Below are 14598 nucleotides of genomic sequence, written 5' to 3' on the forward strand. Positions count from 1 at the left end.
ACACAGCTAATTTAGTAGGCTTGTTATTTATTATTATATTATTATATTTATTTCTTCAATTTTGATGATGTCATAAACACAAATACAGTATATTTTTGCTTAATATTACCAACAGCTCCATCCCGCTCTCAGAGTCCCAGATTTCCTACACCCCGTAGAAGCGCTCGCACACAGGAAGCACGCATGCGTCAACGACGGAGACTCTCCTGATTTGACAGCCCTGGAATCTACCACACACACAGTCCACTATGTTGCAAGGCTTTCCGTTAGTAGCGCACCATCATCTGCACCTGCCTACTCCGTTGTTGTGGTTGGAGCGCTGGGAGGGGTCATTATTTCGCAGGGAGCTGTAGAAGGAGGAGGCACTTCCGAGACACCGACAGAAGCGTGTAGCTTTTAGATTCAGCACCACAAGACTGAGGAAAGCGTCCGGATTGAGTCTATTTGCACGTTTTGCTGTGGCTTTACTGAATAGGAGGCCCCCCCACCCCCTTCGTTTTCTGTTTGGGAAATACTCAGTGAGAACAGGCGCCGTGAGTAGTTTGTGGACCTACAAGAGGTGTCATCTCCAACGGTTAAAGGTATGTAGTTAGTTGTCAGCTGAGAGATTTTTGCTGCTAGCACATTGGTAGCATTACACTTGCTGCACTGACTGACCCGCCGTGCTGCTAACATTAGCTTAGGCGAGGTCCGGCTTTTCATTCATCATTGTGCTTTAGCCAGTTTGGCGGGGCACTTGACTACAACCCCTCGTCGAAATACTTTACGCTTCATTATTACCATAGCAGAATCAAGAGACTTTTATATACTGAGCTGGAAATTTCTCGTTAGCTAAAAATCTCAGTGTCGCCCACTCTGCTAACGTTATCTAAACCGCACTCCCGAGCGCTGCTATCCAGTGAACCCAGTGCTGAAAGCCTGTCTGTGGGGCAGAGCCATGCTAGGCTGCTAGGCTAGTATAGTAGCTAAAGCTAAAAGACACCGGGGTACTTTATTGCCAGTAAAATAACGGACCCACACCTGCATTGGAAGCTGCTTAATTATTCAGGGGCTGCTTAGAACACCTCCCGTTTCTTGTTTTACGCTGAGACAGTGAAGCATGCACCCGCCGTGTTGTTAACAGCACTGTTACATTTCTTAGATAATTTTAATCCTCTTTGTTTAGCCGAGACTGTTACTTTGTTACTTGTGAGCTCATCACTCTTTTTCTGCGGCAGCCGAAGACTTATTATTAGCTCGCAGCTGATTTTGATTCCGTTATTATAACACCGTCTTCGTCCGAGTCGAGGATGTGAAGTGAAGTGGCAAAGTGACGCTACACAGCTTTGCTTTGTCTCAACGCTGCAAGTGCAAACCCTACTTTTAACGCCAAGTCCGTTTCTTTTTAAATGAGGAATAGCTGTTTTAGTAGCCTCTTTATTTAGCCCACCCGAGTTCACTTACGCATAGACTTTTCATGCCCTTAAATCGCCCTATTGTCACATTATGGCACAGTGGAATAAACTAAAGCGCTCTATTCAGCGGAAGCACTCATACATAGGAATAACATACAGTCGAGTGAGGGTTTGGCATATTATACATTTTTGAGTTTCTGGTTATTTATTTATTTATTTATTTTTTTGTAAAATTCTAAGTTTGTGTGTGTAGTGTTTGCGTTCATTTATTACTCTGCTTGGTGACCCAGTGTAGTTTGCCTCATTCCTTTCCTGTAACTGGAGATCTGAGATCCCAGAAGCCTCTAGAGTTCACACAGTGTCTCGATTTAGAATCTGAACTTTTGATTGGCAAGGGGGCATGCTGAGCTGACACTGATGGGCTGTGCTGGTCTCTCCCTCCTATGTTTATCTTCACATTTTGTTTGCTAGAAAGGGGAAGCCTGGAACAAATGAGACAGTCGAAGTTCAAATCAAAGAGGAATCTTGTTTAGAGTGTTAATGATTTGGATTTTAAAAGAAGTCTTGAGGAAGAAAAAAAACTATATGTGTGTCCTCCAAAGGCATCAACAGATGTTATGTTTGCCAGCTGTCACAGTGATTACACCTATAGTGATTATTTATATGTTCAGGTAATTCATTAGTTATTTTCAAATACACAAATTAATCATTTAGTTTATACAGTTCCAGAAAACTAGTAAGCAATTTTATGTAAAATGTGCCTACATTTTAATTTAGTTTAACATTTAACAGTATTACACATATTGAGGATAAATTAAATAAGGCAAAATGTGGAAGATGAGGCAGTCTTGCCTGTAAAATAACCTGAATGATAGCGCAAGTATGAAAACTGTTGACAAAACTGTCACATTAGTTTCTGAAGAATAGTTATCAAATAATCAGCTAATGATTTCAGCACTCAATTAAATTCCCGTGCTTCGATTTGATGATCAAAGAGAAGACGTGTAGCTGCACTAATTTTGCTATGTAAAACTATAAGCACTAAATATGTCTTTTACACAATACTGACAAGAGACAGCCAAAGCAAGAGCTGTGATTCCACGCTGCCAAGAATGGACAGACTCTGCTCTGCCCTTTGGGAAATGCTGCATATGTGTGTCACTGTCTAACCATCTGCCTTAGACCTTATCTTTATGCAGGGCTTATTTGTTTAACCTTTGTGATTTATATATATTTAATTGTTGTCATTTTAACCAATGCTAAGTGTGCTTTAGTCAGTAGCATGACATTGTTTATTTACAGGGTTTTTAATCACATTGATCTTTTGGAAAAACCTAAAGGGGAAGCTCAGTTTCTTTGAAGTAGTTTTGTATGAGGTACTTACCCTTAATCACTGTATTACCTATAGCTTATGCTGGCACTCCCTAGTTTGGAGAAGCAGTTTGTAGTATGGGGACAGAAACTATGCAGTGCAGTGCTGTAGATAAGGTATGTCTGCTGTGATTTTGCCAACAGGCATAAGTAAAATGATTAGCTGGAAGTGACGCAATGCTTTTGCTATTGTCTATTGCGAGCTTGGCCCTTTTCAGAAAAGGACAACAAAAAGGTCTGGTTAAAAAAGTTGCTAAATAGACAACAATGAGATCAGCTGGAGCATGGTGATAGATTCCTTGAGTGAGAGGATTGTCAGCACTCAAGCTGAGAGGGTCCATGTTTCCTTATAAACAAAGCAAACAAGAATATCCAAATTATGAAACCTAACATCAATCTAACAAGCAAATATCTGAAGAGTCTGATAATGTCTAATGATTGGCTAAGTGGTCTAGTGCAGTGGTCCCCAACCCCTGGGCCACGGACCAGTAACAGTCCGTGAGTCGTTTGGTACTGGACCACGAGAGTTGAGGCTCGGGTGTGAAATTTATGATTTTAAGGGGTTTTATCGGTTTTTAGCGTTATTTTTCTATAGTTTTTATTGTTAACTCGGTGGCCCTGGGTCTTTTCCCGTGTGTTATGAATAAATCCGATTTTTTTGGTACCGGTACTGGTTTTATTTTGTTGTATTTATCCGCGACACCTTAAAGGCCAGTCATTGAAAATATTATCAGACATAAACCGGTCCGTGGCGCAAAAAAGGTTGGGGACCGCTGGTCTAGTGGCTTTTAAGAGATTATAGAAGTATATAACGTTCTCTGTTTCCCGATGGAAAGAGCCGTCTGATGGCAGGATAAAGAGGTGAAATAATACAATTAACACTTTAAATGATATCGTTACATTTCTTTTTAGATAGACCTCTTTTTCGTTGGCTTAATTAGAGTTTGTTTGAGTCCACCAGCACGGCCTGCTGGATTTCAAACTAGAGTTGTTGCATGTGAGGAATACATTTGCTGCGGATAAGTACATCATACACCACTGCTTCGAAGAACTCAAACCTTTCAACAACAATTTGAAATCAAAGTCACACAATCACAATCAGAACAATGTCCATTGTTGAGCAAAATTAATTTGAACTAATTGTGAGACAATTAAACTCTTTTCTTATCCAAATAACAAAAATTGTAGTTTTTTCCAGCCACCTTTATGCAATCATGGAAATATTTTGGCTCATTTAGTGTATGTCATTTACAGTATAAAATCCCGTTTCTGTCACTGGGGGATAAGGAAAGGCCATAATTTATGGGTGTGACTGTGCAATCAATCGCAGCCAGGAGTGCATTGTGTTCTCTGTCTCCTGGGAGAGGAAGTGATATTGGCTGACTACCATGGAACCCCCTGTTGTTGTTATACCGAAGCAGAGCTTTGAGGTAGCCATGGTTCCCCGCTAAGTGGAACACGACTGCTTCTCCTCTTAAGCCCTCTTTCACTCCAGCTCTTGCACAAATATTTGATGGTGTTTAAGAAATGAGGGATGAGGCAATAGCAACAACAGCAAACAATCGATTCTTGTAGCACACTTGTCCACAGTGTCGATTTTAACTCTCCTAAAACTAGGGTTTATATTATCCTGCTGTGCCTTCATGTAGAATTGCACTGTCCAGACAGCAGGCATTTTCACTAAGCATTCATTGTCTTCTATTTTCAAGGCATAATACTGTGCTGCTGCGAAACAGTGTTATTGGTCTGTGTGTGTGGGGACAGATAACTCTTTTTCAGCCTACTCAATAGTATATGACATGGGCATATGTTGCATTGGTTAGATTAATCCTTAACTTTTTATAGAACATTATTCCACAATGGACTATAGAGGAAAAAATAGGACTGAGATCTTTATTTTTTCAAGGGGGACAATAAATTAGATGATCCAGCAGTACTTGAAAATATCGTGTCAGCAGCAGTTTGGCACAGCCACAAAGAACAGGGGTATTCTCTTAATTTACTTTTCATGTCTATTATTCTGCAAAAGACCACAACTGCAGCTACAATGCCGGGAAAAAGGGCCGTTTGAGTGAACATTTATAGTGTTCCAGCCAAGCTTGATTCTTTACAAGACTGTCATTACCAAAAAAGAGAAAAAAAAGAAAAAGAAAAATCAATAAACTCAATCTCAATTACTGAGGATGGTCTGTGAGTGGGTGTGGTCGAATAACATTTCCTCCCATAAAAAAATGCTCATGAAGTGTTGGAAGCCATCAGGAGACTCAAGAAGCTAATAAAATTTAAATAAATGAAAAGTGCAATGTATGTGCATCTCTTGTGTCATCACGAATTGACTTGTGTGGGAACAATTGTTAAATTTTAATGTTTTGAAACTTGGATCTTAAAACCAGGTTGCAGCTAAATTTTTAACAGCACTTTGGAATTATAGGAATCCTGCCCTTTTCAGCCACTGTAAGCTGCGAACAGATATTCACAGATTTTAAGGTGTGGGATGGCTTCAAAATCAGAGTGTGATAATATTTTAAAAAACAAAACAAAAAACATCCATATAACCATCCATCTATTTTCTTTTGTTTATTCGGTTCTGAGTTGCAGTGGGCCATGAAACTTATTCCAACTGCCAGAGGGTGAGAGGCAGGGTACACCAGGGACATATCACTAGTCCATCACAGGGCTAACACAGAGAGACAGATAACTATTCATGCTCATGTCCACATCAATGGCCAATTTGGCACTGTGCAAAGGGCTTGAGCCACCGCTCATTTCTTTATATTTTGCTTCCAAGGAGCAAAATATAAAGAAATGGTCCTGAGCAATAGTTCTTCAGATATTTTGAAGGTCTTTCATGGTTTTTCTTTGGACATTGGCTGCTTATTCACCCAATGACTATTTTCAGAGGAATGGTTTGTTTGTTTGTTTGTTTGTTAAGCCACTCAATACTGATCTATGAAACATTCAAGCGTACAAGAGACACCTAGTTCAAAGGATGAACTAATGTGCTTGAACATAACAGACAACTTTGCAAGAAGACTGTTTTAAATTGTATCTTTAGGCACCTTTTACTAGCACACTGTCACAAAATTATATAATTTATTCGCATTTCTTTAGTTCAAACTACAAAAAACAAAAGATAACAGGTTGACATTTAAGATAATGTTTTTTCGCCATTAAGGTGATTCGAAAGAGAACTTGGCATATCTCAGCAGGGTGTTTAATATCCTTAAGAAATAAAAGGTAAATGGACATGTGGAGGACAAACGAAGAATTGGCAGGCCTTGAAACAATGTACAACAGAGGAAAAAAGTATCTGGAAGAAATAGGACAATATAGAGAAAGGATCTGACACAGGACCCGAGAAATGAGCTGACCCTTTAGTTGATCTGTTTAATGATCGCTGAAGCCATGTCAGAAATAATCACAGTGGAACGGTGGCTGTCACCACACAAGAAGTTAACATCAGTGGCATCAGGTGCATTAGTCTCTACAGCCATGCATGAAACATAGTGGTCGTGTTTGGAGCTGCATTTCAGTCAGTAGCATTAGAGATATTCTCAAGATTAATTGAATTATGAACATGAATAAGTGCGATTCTAGTTTAATCCATCAAGCAATGGAAAACGTGGAAGACTGCAGACTTTTGCACACTACTTTGCATTGTCCTACACACTGTATTTGCACAGTGGTTTAATAGAGTCTGCAGATAAACGGTGCATACAGCAGCAGTTTTAACAAAAGTGGATAACATTGAAAGCTTCAGTTTATATTATTGACAAGCTATTAGCAAGTTAGATAGACTGTTACATTCCCCCTGTTTTAAAGTCCCATTGCAATACAGTGAGGTAGAAGGTAAAATTAGATTTTGCACTTATTTTAAAATTCCATTCAGCACTCCATTAAAAATCAAAATATAACTTGAGATTTTATCCTCTTAGGCTGAAAGGTATCCAGGCAGCTGTCACTGCTTTCTGCCCGGTTTTTATAGACTCAAACAAATGATGAGGTTTTTTTTTTAATGATTGTAAGAATTTGAAGTAGTAAGACTGACTTATGGGAATTTTACTGGTAAATATTTCATCACTTTAGTGTTTAATGTCAAGTTAATGTCAGGATGTAATGTTCAGGACTTCACAGGGATGCTCCCTTTACACTGTGCTGATCTACTAAACTATGTACTTTGTTGTAGTCATACAGATACTGTGTTTACTGTGGCCAGCTGCCTGTAAGCATATAGCGCTTATAGATTCAGTAGCAGTAACAGCCCCTTGGGCTTTTTGCACAAGAGCTCTTTTTCAAACATGGTTTTAAGTTTCATGTCAAATTGGAGAAAATGAGAGAAACTTTTGGTGGCCATCTGGTAAACCAGGTTTTTCATAAGTATTCTGCTACAGCTAACCCAATTTTTTTAGCTCATTTAACTGATGTGAATTCATTCGGGAAGTCAGCATAAGGATGGGAAATCTGGAATGTTATATATAATATTTCTGCACAACTGGCCACAGAAAGTAGTGAAATCCATCATCTATATTTTTAAATGAGTCACTCTTCCAAAAGCAAACAAAGATGGCAATACTGTATTTTAAAGATGTTTTTTCATTGTATACCTTGTTGTTTAACTGATATCTGAGACATTTATATTCCTTCATTTAGGTAGTCACGCCCACACTCGTGCCAGCAGCTCTGCCACACAAGGTCATTGTAGTTGACTAAAAATAAACTAAAATTATATCTGGAAAAAACCCCAAAACAGTTATCTAGGATCTGCTGGAGCCACTCGTCCAGTTTGGGGGTCGATGCACCGAGTGCTTAGATTACCACTGGGACCACAGTTGCCTTCACCCTACACATCTTCTTGAGCTTTTCTCTCAGTCTTTGGTACTTATCGTGTTCCTTTTTCCCGATGTTGCTGTCATTGGGTATAGCTATATCTATCACTACGGTTGCCTTCGTCTGCTAATATGTCGAGATAGAGAGAGTTGGGTATGTGTGTGTGTGTGTGTGTGTGTGTGTGACTTTGGATATCTACAACACTGTGATCAACTGCTTTCAAAGGTTCTGTGTTTTTATTGTAATACTTGCACTAATTTCCATAAATCTTGTCTCAGACATATGCTCTCCATGTAATAAAATGTAATAAAGACTTAAACTAACACTTAAATTAATAAAAACTCAACTGAAATGAGCAAACTCACCTTGGAAAAGCAAAAAGTGGAACAAAATAAAAATAAAAACTAATTAGACTCACAGAACTAACATAACTTTGCTGCCACACAGTATAAACTTACCGTGGATAGTGTGGCAGCAGCTGGGTCTAACACCAAATATAAGTTATGTCAAATGCAAGTTTTGTTTTTATACAATTCACTGATAAACCCAAAATTTTGTAATCGCGCGTTTTGTCAAGGGAACACTTGCATCTGGGGAAAATGCAGTCTGCTTATTTCACAGTGAGCTGCTAGTTAGATAATGGAAATCTTTTGAATCAGCAAAACATAAAGACCAAGGAGCTCCCTTTACAAAATTAAAGCTGTTCTTTGATAACAACTTTAATTAAGAAGTGGAAACAACCTCTAATGAAATTTTAGTCGTATCAGTGGAAAACAGAGTGGACAGTGGACAGAGTTCAGTTCTCCCGAGAGCTGTATATTGTTTCACAGCACAGACGGCACCTTTTCTCATAGAGGTTCTGAACTAGAGTGTTATGCCACGCTGCTGCCAAGTGTCACACTACTGTTGTAATGAGTCTCCCCCAGCCTCCCACAGATGTCACAGTCTCTTGGAAGCAGTTATTGATTCTGACAAAATTGAATTGTTAATAGCATTTTTCTTTTTGTCTGCTGGTGGCCCTATCGGTTTGAGCGTATAAAATAACAACAAAGCCTAAGTTATTTTCCAGAATTTGTCCAGGTGATTTGGATCTCTCTTTCACCTTCAGAGGAGTGCTTGAAAGAGTAAAAATGAAATGCATTCATGCAGATAATTCATGTGAGATGTTTTTATCGATTGCATCTGTTATGATATTGTTTTGGCATAATGTTGTATTTCAAAAAACAGAAAATTTTATGTCTATTCTTTGAAAAGATATTTGATAGTGACATGTGGAAATTGCCCAAAATTGTGATAACTTTTTCATCTGTTCAGAGATTAATGAACAACTAACAAGCACGTTAGTTTCAGTAGGACTCAACAGCAGGGAGGTATCGCTGTAGGAATCCGCTGTGTTTTGCAGATGTAGCATGTGCATCAATGAATGAGCACTAACAATGTTGTTTGGTGAACTGTATGTAATTTCAGAAATTCAGGGTCATCCTTACTTGCACATTTGTCATTTCTCTAGCCATGCAGTGCCATGTCAACACACTCAGGTTGCTAGAAGGTTCTTTCTCGCCTTCTGCTTTGTCCCTATCCTCTATCATGCGACCTTATTGTTTTGATCATCAATAACGACGCTGTGTGGAAAGTCTTGCTAGAGGGCTTTCAAGTCCCTCATCTTCTCAGTTGTTCTGTGCTTCTGGGGCCTCTCTTCTCTCTCTCTGATTCTTTTTACACCCCCACCTCAGGCTACATCTGGGACCAACATGGGCCCCAAGTATTTGCTAGCTCCTCCCCCACAGTGTGTGTGTGCGCTCTGTCTTGGTGAATTAACTTCTCTATTGTTAGGTGACTGCTTTTCTTCTCTTTTCTTACAGAAAATCTATATGCTGACCAGGAGCAATACATTCATAGCTTAGCCTAGAAGCTTGGAATGAGTGGCTGGGGAAATAATTCTCCCCCCCCTTCAAAAGTTGATTTCAAATGAACCTCAACCTCAGTCAAGATAAGATGGATCTTTTCTATAAATAAACCAAAAACTGGGGTGTTAAAGGCTTAGAATCTGCAGCTGCTTACCGATTTTCACAGAAATGCCCTACAGTGCAGTGGCTGAATGCAGCTTTCAGCGTCTTTCCCAATTTCTCAGAAATTATTCCCATACTTCAGTGTACTGTGCTTCCTGCTGTTCCTTTCTCTCTTGCCTACAGTCGTTCATAGTTACCCAGTATTAACTCACTGCTTTAAAACTTTACAAGAGCTAGTGATCCTGTGTGTGAGTTTTTAAACAAGAGGCTAGCTTTCTTTTACAGTAACTTCAGTGGACAGTTTCAGTTGACTTAGTTTCTATTCCTGTTGATTTAGTGCTGTCTTGGGTGTGGGTTTAGGGTGGTTGTCCTGTTAAAAGATGCATCTTTGGTCCAGTCAGTCAGGTGCTTTGAAACACTAAAAAAAATGTTTTCATGAGATTAAGAACATGTACATTCTTTGCTTTGGTCAACTTTAGTAACCTTGGCTAAACAACTTGTTTCTGGACATTGATCACGTTCGCCATTTTTCTCTGGTTTAAAATAAAACAAAAATGAAGCCAGTTTCTGTTGAGGTCTGTAAGAAAACGTTTATCCTCTTCACATGCTGTAATGAACTAAGTAGGCACTTTTTTAGTTAGTTGATCCTCCTAATTGCTTGTCTAATTGAACACAACATGATTCATTATGTAAGCTATAGTATGGTCCCTGGCCTAAGGAGCCCAGTCACAGCCATATGTCATGTTCCAGAATTTCCATCAATGTATTGCAAGACTGGTGGTCTGGATTGACCTCCAACCGGTTCTTTGGACTAAGGATTCTTTTAAAAAAAATCTTTTGTAGACAAAAGTTACCCTATTTCAGTTACCTTACAGTTTCAGTTACCAATTTTTACTGGAGCCAATCCCAGCTGTTTTAGGGTGAGAGGTAGTGTACACCCAGTCTGTTACAGGGCTAACACAGAGACACTCACATTCATACCCGCATTCACACCTCACAAAATGTTTTAAAAGCATTTTAAAAAAATAAAAATTCAAAGAAGAGTACTCAACCATGAAAGATTTCAACGTATTACTGTTCAGCAAGATGGGGGCTTGAGGCTTTAAGACTAAGTTAAAGTTTAAGTTATGTAGCAGGGGACATGTACATTATGTGCATCATGAGAAGCCCACTTATATGTCTTTCAAGCTGACCTGATAATGACCATTATGTTGTTTTGCTACAACGTACAGGGCTATGGTAATAATATTAAATATTAGATGGCCATGGAAAACCTGACCCATGACCTGCACACATACATGTTCAGCATCCATGAAGAACATTTATTGCTTTCATTGTCCTGTTTGCTCTTTCCTCCCATCACTTTCTCATCTGGCCAATGAGTTTTGCTGTGCTCAAGTTCTACAGTATTTGAAATTAAACACAAATCAGGGAGCATTCCCCAAATAACATTTAAAAAAATAAAATAAAAACAGTAATAAAAAACAAACAAACAGTGAAGTGGTTTTAGTTATCCACTAGATGGTTTGATTTTTTTTTTAGAAGTTGCAGATTGCATGCATCTTCATTCTTTTTAACTGTATTCCACTTCCAAAGGCAAACCTCATGTCTGATGTGGGATTATAAATCTTTATTTATATGTGACCTATTTATTCTAAACTGCTGTCATTAGTTAATCCCAGACAGTAAACCATAACTAAACTGTCATGGGCTGCCATACATCTAGTAATAATATCTATGATTTTAAGTATATAGCTCTGTATTTTAGTGTATGTGTATATGTACATATTTAACTTAACTGAAAACTCAATCGCTGGAAACAAGCTAGCCTTTGCCTGCCTTGTCTTATGTTTCATTACCTACAGGCTGGTCTGGTTGCTGCTGTGGTGGTCATTGATTTCATTCAGCTGTCTATCCAGTGAATCTGTAATCTTTCTTGTGTTCTGTACTTGCGTGCAGCATATCCAGTTCTCTTCATACTTGGAAGATCTGGTTGGCATAGCCTATAGATTGCAGCAAATCACTGGAAACAAATATTACTGTTGCCAGCTGCATTCTAGGACTGTGGATCTGAGCCTGTTTGTGCAGCAGACTCACCATAGAAAAGTGACAATGAGAGGAGTGTTAATAATGATAATCCTGACAGTTTTAAATGACGTGACTTCAGCTGACTGAATGTTTAGATATGGTGTGATGAAGGTCTGACAGATTTTAGACATTTGTTCTAATGAAAAAAATTTTTTTTGACATAATTTGGATTAAATGAAAACAGATTAAAAAAAAAAAAGCCCATTTGGGGAATGGCAATGGTAAATGGCAAACCACTTTGGATATAAAACATGAATTGTTTTAGTTGAGTTTTCCAATGTTCAAGTTAATTTGGGTGCACTGAATAATGAGAAAAACAAATTCCTGTTTGTTAGGGAAGAGAATAACAAATTGATTAATGAGTAAAAGCCAATTAGTCTAGGATTTGTTTTTTTTGTTTCTTTTAAGTATTGATGGACTTCACCCTGTGTGATGTATTGTTTTAGTTGCAGTAGAAGGGAGAAATGCCAGTAACCCTTTAAAGGAACATTTGAATGATAATTGCACAACCAGTGCCTAGTCATCCTTTTAAGAATTAGGTATTAGTTGAAAGCTACTGAAGTATTCAGCTCTACGAAGTACATAATGCATTCTACAAGGTATACACACTCATTGGTTTTTTTTCTATGATACTCATCTTCTTTTGTGTTTTCATGATAAAAAAACAAAACTTTTACATTCACCAGCTGTCCTGCACCTTATACTAAAGCTTCTTTTCTTTTACTATATTTCTAGGGTTGCCACTCAAACAGATCCTGATGAGTGGGGTAAAATGCGATATACTCAAGATTACAATTTCCCTTTCTACTAACACCGACTATATCCAAAGGACAAAATGTGACTTTTTGGAAAAGTGTTTCATTTGATTGAGGGATCACTTCCAGTCAGTTGGGGGTAGGTTATCAGAAGACGTTGTAACTCAGCTTTTTGTTGCAGACATTATGTATTTAAAAAAGGGTTTTGAGTTCCTTAGAGAACATGACTGCTTTGAGAATTTCACAGGTTGTGCTCTACTTTGATCAGGCTTTTTTGGACACTCTGAAAACACGGCTCTGGAGAACAGCGATATGACAGTTTGAGCCTTGACTTCTGCATTTACAGATTCCCCTGCTGCTCCACGCATCTGTGTGCATGTATTTAACTCTGCTTTGAATCTGGGTCAGTGCAGTGTTGGCATATTAACTTTACATAATGGCAAATGACAGGGATTGTAGTCACAAAGTTGGTGTCAGAGGGTAAAAAAAGAGCTGATGCCCATTTTATGCATTGCAAGCAGTGTTTAAATGTTGTTTTCTACCTTTGAATAATATGCATGTTCTCAGGGAGAAAAATGTGCAATTTATGGTCCTTTATAACCATTCAGATATTTCATTTGAAATGCATTTTAAATGCCTCAGCCTTGTAAGCGCTAATACGTTTTTTGACTCGCCACTAACTTTCTTTGTTGGAGAGTTTAGCAGATGGTCTAGCAGTAAATAAGACTATAATTTTCCTTTTGAGTGTTAAAAGTATTGCAAGCTCAATTTCGAGGACCTTCCTCTTGTAGCATTATTTTTACCCGGCTTCTCGCCCATGCTTAAAATAGAAATTAGTCAGTACTGATAATATTATATATTACTGATATTAAAACTACTGTAAACATACTGAACAAGGGGCTGGGAAATAAATATGCTTTAGCATTTACCGTTTATGCATTTATATATTTTTATTGTTTTGCATTTTTGTTTGAATATAGTGTTGTAAATGTAAATATTATGAGTAATCCCCACTTGTTTTAGCACTTGAATTTGTCCTAATTTCTCTGCTCCTTAAATGCTTATCATGTATTAACCTCATTTGTTAATACATTCAGTGTAGTGACGTTAATCCATGTTTACACGCACATGAGGCAGGGTGGCATCTTGATTGTGATTCTGCCTTTAAGACCATCACAGGAGAAAATAGTCAAATCACACATAAGGACTGTAGTGAGCTTGAATATTCTTTTTCATCACTTTGAGATGCAATATGTGTAACTCATGAGACTTTAACATAAATGTCTTTTTAATTGTTTCTTTTTATGCACTGCACTTTGCCAGATTTACAGAATCTGTTAAGAGCTGAAGAGGCAATCCAAAAGAACAACTGAAAAAAGAACAGATTGGAAAAGGATCTATTCAATTTAGCAGTTTAAATGTTGCAGTTGTGGTAAGTGGGGAAGTGGTTCAAAGTTAGTTGTAGCTGGCAGTGAGGCTGGGAAATATAGGTTTGGACTGTTAACAGAGTGAGTTGAGGAGGGTGTCTGCTGGAATACAGATGGGAGAGGCAGGCTTGGTAGCTGGTGGAGTGAAGCTTGGCTGGTGTTGGCAAGAAGCAACTACACTACCTAAAGCACAGGAACAAACAAAAGTTTCTAGAAGGTCAAACAGTATTGGAAAAATGTTGCTGAACCTGAATTTAGTTTGTTGCATTTACACCATACTGGTGAACTTAATCCTCTCAGGGAGAGTGGAGTAGGGATAGCTCAGTAGGTAAAGTGGTCGCCCCGTGATCGGAAGGTCGGCGGTTTGAATCCACTTAACGGCTACCCTGAGGTACCCCTGAGCAAGGTACCGTCCCTACACACTGCTCCCCGGGCGCCTGCTTAGTGGGCTGCCCACTGCTTCACTGAGTGAATGGGTCAAATGCAGAGAAAAGCAAGTAATTTCCCCATGGGGATCAATAAAGTATCCATTATTATTATTATTATTATTATTATTATTATTAAATAGTTGGAGCAGATATAGGCCTACACTGCAAGAGCTTGATTTGTGGGTGAATCTTTGGTGTACAGCTGGATTCTAAATTCAAACATATTATCCAATATTAAATAATATTGTCAGGCGCAGTGGCCCGTGGACATGGGATGGACTCAAGTGCAGATTCAAAAC

General features: G+C 38.5%; 1 protein-coding gene across 1 annotated transcript in view; it reads left to right on the plus strand.

Annotated features, from left to right (window-relative positions):
* Positions 1-258: 258 nt before the first annotated feature.
* ctnna2 (catenin (cadherin-associated protein), alpha 2) overlaps positions 259-14598 on the plus strand; it is a 353288-nt gene continuing 338948 nt past the window's right edge. The window contains exon 1 of the mRNA XM_080879193.1: positions 259-581. The gene's annotated coding sequence lies outside the window, so the exon portion shown is untranslated. The remainder of the gene's footprint in view (positions 582-14598) is intronic.

The sequence above is a fragment of the Rhamphochromis sp. 'chilingali' genome, assembly GCF_963969265.1.
Source record: "Rhamphochromis sp. 'chilingali' genome assembly, chromosome: 4".
Taxonomy (NCBI): domain Eukaryota; kingdom Metazoa; phylum Chordata; class Actinopteri; order Cichliformes; family Cichlidae; genus Rhamphochromis; species Rhamphochromis sp. 'chilingali'.